The sequence below is a fragment of the Falco rusticolus genome, chromosome 10, assembly GCF_015220075.1.
Source record: "Falco rusticolus isolate bFalRus1 chromosome 10, bFalRus1.pri, whole genome shotgun sequence".
In the NCBI taxonomy this organism is placed as follows: Eukaryota; Metazoa; Chordata; class Aves; order Falconiformes; family Falconidae; genus Falco; species Falco rusticolus.
Window position 1 is genome coordinate 37,466,950 of NC_051196.1, and position 7,793 is coordinate 37,474,742.

A 7,793-nucleotide genomic window follows, 5' to 3' on the forward strand; every position below is an offset into this window, starting at 1 on the left:
TGGGTCGCTGAGGAAAGTCACGCTGCAGTGAGTTGACCTGCAAGGCCCAGGGTGGCTGTGCCTGGAGAGGGCAAGCGGGCAGCTGACTGCACATCACCTGCCTGCAGGTAATGCAGAGTTACCTGTAGCCTTGGTATGTCACGGCACGAGTCTACACCAGCCTTGGGCTCTGCTGCTCAGATGTGTAACCGGCAGCACTCTGTATCTGCGTGACTGCTGAAAACAGAGTGGTGATCACGTTGGCTTCTGCTTCACCCAAGAGGTTTTGGGAAGCCGTGCTGATAGCTCCTGGCAAGGCGCAGGGCTGGCACGTAATGCATGTGCTTTGTTTCACCCAACAAATGGCATGCAAATCAGTCAGGCCTCTTATTATTCACCCATCCTTTATTAAAATAAAAAGGATGCTGGCTCCAGCTACCCAAAGCTTCTAAAAAATAAGAGATCAGGAAATAATAGCATGATTGGATCTTTGCAAAGCCCTCCAAGGACATGACCCAAGCATTTGGGATGGACTGAGCAGAGATGTCAGTGAGCTGGGTGCTCATCAGTTGGGGCTGGGGGAAAGCAGTTAATGATGAAGTATGTGTGCAATGTACAGAGACAGTCCTTAAACACACTGCACAAAACAATAGGGAACAGGATAATGAAATGAGCAGAAGCTGATCTTTCTCCTTCCCTGCAGGACACCCTGTCCTGCGCACCCCTGTCCCCCTGCCAGCCCGCAGGGCACTGACTCCAGGACCTGAGGATGTGCCCAGAAACCCTGACACCCGCCCAGCCCCAGTCAAGTGGACTGGGAGGTGCCACCAATAACCCGCGTCTCCAGTGTCCGTGTGTCTGCCACAATTCAGCTCCTCAGTCTGCTGTTTCATGCTGCACCTTTGTCCCAGAGGAACTGCCCATCGCCAGAGATGGGGATGGTCCATCACATGAAGGGCTGCAGCTCCAGGCCTGGGATTTGCCAGAGGCCCTCAGCATGGCTTCCCAGCAGTGGAGCACAGGGGAGTTCACCTGGAGCAAACAACTGTGAGAGTACTCTGAGAATGACCACAGCCAGGAGGTGACCTCACCTGAAAGAAATCTGGGTGTTATATTTACATTTCTCTGACAAGAAGACCTATTTCCCAAAGATGAATGTGGTACAGACATTTTGCATTTGTTACAAAAAAATGGACTTGCTTCTATATTTAGAATTTGGGTCACCAGCAGCTTTCTGCCAGGAGACACCAAAACATCTTTTGAAAACAGGGCTGCAAACCAGTGTTCGGCCAGGCAGCCGTGTCCTGTTAGGAAGGCTGCCCAGGGAGGCAGATACTTTGGGGGAGCCACCAGGGGCGAAGCTGGCTGCCTTCCACAGCAGCACCCGGCCAGGGTGGGGTGTCCCTCCTGGCTGGGGACGCTGCAGGGAGCCCATTGCCATGAGCAGCCCCGGGTGACCCGAGCCCGGGAGCTCTGACTCAGTATGCCCTTTGACTGACATGTTCTTGTTTTCTACAAGCTTCTCCCTTGGCTTTGGGACAGAAGGAAATAGCAGCTGGTGAGATGAGCCCAGTAATTAGACCCAGGGCGATTCTGAGGTGCATGTCTCAGCATGGAGTAACCTTGCCTGGGTCATTGCCCATGCAGCGAGAGCCTGGCATGGGACCGGGCACCACAGTGCCCCATAACCCCTGCTGCCCCCTCCCCGGCAGCCTCAGCACTTCTGCCAGAGCCTAGTGGCGGGAGCTGCCGGCTTTCATGGGCAAGGTGAGCAGAGGTTTGCTGTCTCCCTGCCTGCACTGCAGAAAAAGGAAGGGGGGAACCTGGCTGCTGCCCCATTAACAGCCACTGGTCATGGGTCATCTCGTCCTTAGTGGTTTCTTGGTGATGGGCCCCTCAAACGTGGCTGACCCAGCTTCCACCTCCCCCACGGTGCTGAGAGGAGGAGCTTGCCCTCCACTGCTGGAGGAAAGGCCAGTCCTCCCTCGCTCCTGCTTAGTTCCGCCTGTGCATCCCCCAAGGCTGGTCCTTCCCCGTGTGGCTGGTCCTGTGGGCCCACAGCAGCAGCTCCCTGCCGGGCTCCCCCGGCCTCGCCCCCGGGTGGGCTCATGGCAGGAGCCATAGAGGTGGGCTGCTCCGGCTGGGGGCTACTCCACAGGGGTGGGCTGTGCTCCATAGGGGTGAACTGTTCTCTGCAGAGGAATTGTAGAGGAATGAAGGCAGGTTAATTGAAATTGATAATATACAGCTGTGGGCTGGCTTCAGGGGCGGTGGGTTGGCTGACTGGATAAGGTGCAGCTGTGGCTGGTTCCTGCTGAGTAGTTAAATGGCTCTAAGGGGCATGGGAGAGGAGCACTGGATGAGGAGGCACCTGGAAGAAGCAGAGGGAGGAGAGTTAAGGAGAAGGACACAGCAGAGGCAAGAAGCGGGGTGGACTGGCCTGAAGAGTGTGAGGAACCAGCATGAATGGTAGGTGAACTGTTGAGACCTTGTGGGGGATTGGTGGCTGTGCTGGAGCAAGGTGTGGGATCTACTTACTGAAGCTAACCTGGTATGGGATGGTAAAAGCTTTATTACAGCTTGATAGTTTTGCTAGTGCTGCAACAGCTCGCCATAGGGTGAGTGTGCACTGTGGATGGTGTCTCAGAAGGCATGTTGTGGTGCAGAGGCAAGGAACAGACCCTGGCTCAAGGCTTGCTCTTCCCATGGTCCTACTGACTCCAGTCAGTCTGAACAAGAACACTGGTGGCCCTTGGGAGCTTCAGGGCTATGGAGTCCTACCAGACCTCTGATGTCCCCTGAGTGGTTTCAGCAATGACATGGGCTTGTAGTTTTTCTTAATCAGGACAGCTAGACTTCCCAGGGGTTGAATCGTGCACATTTGGCTCTTCTCCCTGCTTGTGGGTTGGAAGTGACCCCCTCCAGATAGGTGTCATGAGGTGGCCAGTGCTCTGCCCAGTGATGCTTTACTCAAGAGTGCTCCTGAGTTGCCCTCAAGTCCTTGAGCTCAGCCATATGTCCCAAAAGGGTGATAAGCATTTGAGTCAGCATTCAGGGCATCTTTAAGGTCAGGGTTAAATCCTGCCTAAGCTGACCCTGGGCCAGTGGAAGTTCAAGCCTGGCTGTGCCTTGATGCCTGGAGGTGCTGCAGCCCACTGGGTCACGCCAGGATGCTGCTGGGACCCTGTGTGCATCCAGGCTGGGTGAATTAAGCAACCTGTCAGCTCTCACATGGGAGGGTTTCTGGCTCTTTTGACTTGTGCCACATATCTGTCTTTTACAAAATAAGGTCTTGGCTGTCAGTCCTGCTGGAGAACAGTGCTGAGCTCTGGGGATCCATCCAGACAGGGGAGGCTCAATCCTCCCATGGCAAGGGGGAAAAATCATGCTGGGTTGCAGCTGAATAAGAGCAACCGTTCAGGCTGCCCCATAGCTCAGTATGGATTTGCATATGACTTGCCTGTTCAAGCTGGAGCCCTGTGAGTGCACGCAGCAGCAATGAGCATGGAGCACACAGCATGACAGCAGCACCCTCACATGCTTCCAGCCCGCAGCTGGTCCTGTATTGGCTTTGTCTGCTCACGGTCCCATTCATTTGTATCAATTTATTTTAAATTGCTCCCTAGGACAAGAGGCATCCAGGACAATTATAAGTAAATAAACTGAAACCTGGGTCTCCCATTTCAGGGGATGGTGAAATTATAGGGGAGAAAAATCCCTCTCCTGTGGGTGCATGGGAGGCAAGGCTAAAGCTTTCTGGGGAGTGGTTAGGGTGGTATGTCCCAGGCAGACTGGTTCTCCTGCACCTTGCTGGTGTCATCCAAACATGCCCCTTCCCTTTGGTCCCTGTACCTCATGACAGAGGGTCACTTCACACCTTCCCTATCAGCTGGTGTCTGCAGGGGACGATGCTGCTGGCCACCACCGTGGTGATGTGGTAACATGGTCTGGTTCTGGTGTAGACAGAGCTGCTCCCTTGGGCTTTCCTCTGTATGCCCATGCTCCCAAACTGCATGGTCAAAACCTCTCTGGAGGTGTTTTCTGTCCTGCAGTTTGGTTTTGTTCCCAGTGTGGGGAGAAAAGGCTTCCTGGAGCATCCTGGGAAGGGGCCGGGTCCTCATGCTGGCAGCGGCTAGCTGGAGCAGCTTTGGGATGGCCACGCTGCACTCGGCTGCCCTGGCCTGGGCACCAGCTCTGCTCTACTTCCTCTTTCCTCATTAGTGAGTTTTCTACAATCTAAAGGAGTACGTGCTAGAGTAGGAGCCCTGGGACAAGGATGGGTTTATGCAGCACTCATTGTGACCCTCAGCCTTAAATAACAGTCTTGGAGGGTCTGTTCAGGCAGTGTCTCAGCTGTGTTGGTGACTGTCCTTGCGGCGAGTCACCTTGACTCTTTATGGTGCCTTCAGACTACAATGTGCCAGTCAGGAGAGGGGGCAGCTCCCACTGTGGTGTCTCAGCCCCCTGACTCCCTGTCCTCAGGAGGTTAAAGGGCAGCCAGGAGGGGACCTGCTTTCTGCAGCTGTCCCTGGGCAAGAAAGGTTTTTGCTGTTGCTGCAGCCTGGAGCCCTGACTTGGCTCTTCCTGGGGGACAGGGACTGGCTGCCTGCAGTTCTTCCCAATGGCTGCCCATGCGTTGGTCCATCATACTGAGAGGGTTCTTGTCTGCCCTGGGATCTCCCTGCTCATTTGGCACTTTGGCTCAGAGTCTCTCCCTGGAATGTCCCGTGCTCTCAGGACCCTGTTAAGGAGACAAAGAGCTGCTTGAAGCAAGATCTTAAAGCCAGGTGGCTCCATTTGGAGAAGAGGGACCCAGAGAGCTGTTGGAGAGCCTGGCACAAGTGCACATTTGTATGTGGCATCTCTCTAAAGGAGGGCCTTTCCTCCTTGATGAATTCCTGTGACTCCAGTAGCACGGAGCAAAGTCTTTGGAGTCTTACAGCACAGACACTGACAGAAGCAGCATGATACTGGGCCAAGACACCTCCCCTGCCTGCTCACTGCTCACAGAGAAACAGGGTGACTCTGAGGAGCATGAGGTGGGTACTGCAGGTTCCTGGCACCATGGTTACACCTGCTGCTTTGCACCACACCAGCTCCAGACCACAGGGACCCGAGGGCTGTGCAGCATGTGCAGGGCAGGAAGGCTCTGCAACCTCCTCTCAGCTGCCTACAGCAGCACCAAAGCACACTCACAGTGTCATCCAGGACTGAAACCTAAGAGAACCCCTGATAAAGGAGGGCAGCTATAAATGTCCTGCCCTGTGTAGGTTTGGCTATATTGAGGGAATGAAGGGAACACTAAAGTCTTCTCTTAATCCACTGTCTGCTTTTGTGCTGAGGCCTTAAGAACAGATTCCCCATTGCTATACACAGGGTGCCTTCCCCAAGTTTTGATGCCTGTGCGTGCACATCCTTGCATGCACTGTGCCCCTAGCATGCCCCCACCCCATCCTCCCTGTCACCCACCCCAATGACCTGAAAAATATAACATGACCAAGGTTAAAATTAGCTGCGGGCTATTTTCAGCCAGGACAGCAACATTGCTTGGCGGCAACACCAGCAGCATGGCTGGCTGAGCCACTGCCATGGCCCAAGCTCAGAGAAGGAGCACAGCTCCCACATGGAGGTGGTGTGAAGTTTGGGACCAAGGCTCAAGACAACCAGGCATGGGATGGGCAGCTGGAGAGAGGGGCTGCAAACATGCATGCTCTTGTTTTCTGTGCTCCTGGGGCTGTTCAGAGATTCTGGTTAGTCCCCTGGGCTGAGCTACAGCTGGGTGCATGGGAACATGAGCCACAGCCACATGTGTAGAATCAGGGAGGCAGCACCATGGGTGCACAGGCACATTAGGACATTGTAGGGAAACTCCCTACCCCACCACTGTGCATCTGGTGCCTGACATGAGATGAGTTGATAGGCATTGGCTGCAGTGCCTCTAGGTCCCAGATGAACTGGGACAAGTAAAGGGCGTTCAGGGCCAGAAGGACTGAGTCCTGGTCTCACCCTGGCTCTGGTCATGGCTCTGGCTCTCATCCTGCTGCACCTCTCCCACAGCTGGGCTGTGCCCAGGCACCAAACCACCACCACCTTGCAGCCGCGCTGCCTTCTGCACGGCCAGGAACGAGCACCTCCACATGGGGCTGTGCTTCATGCACAGCAGAATCCCAACAGCCTGAGGACAAGCCATCTCCCTTTGCCTGCAGTCATGGGTGGGCAGCATTGATGGCCACCACTGCTCCAGGTGCTGACAAACATCTGGATGTGCTGGCAGCCCAGCATAGGGGTTTGGGGGGGTCCTGCTGTGGTTGGGTGCTGTGTGAGCTGGGCTCTGCCAATGCTAGTTGGGTGCTGAGGTCACCCCCAAGCCAGATGAGAGACAGCAGCTCTGCCCTTCCATGAGCCCTGAGCTGTCCTTGGCTGCGTGCAGCCAGTCTTGCCACATGCAGGCTGGGGTGGCAGTAAACACTGCACAGCTCGATGACGGGACTGAAAACCCTCAAGGACTCTGGCATTTTGGAAATCCTCCCCTAGATGACTGATGCAAGGCAAAGTCTCACTGTGTGTTCCTTGGCACCTCGCTGAAGGACTGTGTCACCCTCCCCAGAAGCTGTGAGAGGAGGTAGGATGGCAGTGACACTGGAGATGGGGCTCCAAATTTGAGGAGAGGACAAGACAAAGGGAAAGTTTTTCCTTTGCTCTTTGAGCACCATCCCAACACCTTTGACACATACACAAGTTTTAAAATACACACGGTCCCCGGACACCCTGGGCCGCTGGGTGCCCCTGCCTGGGTCCTGGTTGCAGATGAAGTGCAGAGCAAGGTGGGAGATGCAGGGGCACACGGCATTGCAGTGTTCACCCGCCCTGCATCAGGCATGGTGCGAGACTGGTCCATGTGTGGTGGCTCTGCTCCCATGACCTCAGGAGCTGTAGCTGCCCTTGGAAACTTCAGAGAGCCCTGACATAATGGGGAGTGCACAGCTTAAGCCCTTGAGGGGGTGAAGCTCCCTCAGCACTCTGGTCGGCACACTGCTCGAGCCTGTCACAGGAGCAGGCCACAGCGCTGCTGGGGACACGTGTGCCTGTCAGTTTGCTCCTGCCCGAGCACAGCACCTTCCAAGGAGCTGACCTTAAAAAGAGCAAAACACAGGCTGCTTTGAAGGTTGCTGCTCTCGGGCGTTTCTACTGGGTCTTGGCAGGCACCCTGGTCCTGCTGGCCAAGCTCTCCCACTGGGAGGGAGGCTCTCACCGAGCCTGCCCACAGCAGCCTTATAAGGACCCATCACTGAAACTGCTCTTGGATCCCCCTGCTCTGCCTGTGATGCACGTGGAGATGAAACCTTCAAAACCCACCCGAGGCACAAGATGTCCCGGCACCTTCTCCCCTTCTCTCGCACATGAAGCCCAGGTTTCTGTTCCTCTGAAGGTCTCGTTGGAAGGAGGGGGAGGTGGCAAAGGCCTTTCACAGTTTCCAGGCTTAGCTGCTCCACCAAAATGCTTAAAAAACCAATTTTCTCACCTTTTTTTGAATATTAATAAAGAAGACAAAAAGCCCACCTGCCTGCCTCCTCAAACCCCTTCTAAACATCTGGGTATTTGAGGACCCTGATAACAGAAAGGCTTTGAACCTGTGATACGGCTGAGCACAAGCGCAAAAAGGTGCCCTAAGTCAGCACATGGCCCAAAAATAGAACAAGAGGGTTATCTGAAAAATGCACTAAATATAGACAAAAGGTTTTGGCCCCCAGCTGCAGTGCTGGGCAGCCTGGCACATAGCTAGGCGTCACTGGCAGACAGACAGGCCTTTTTAA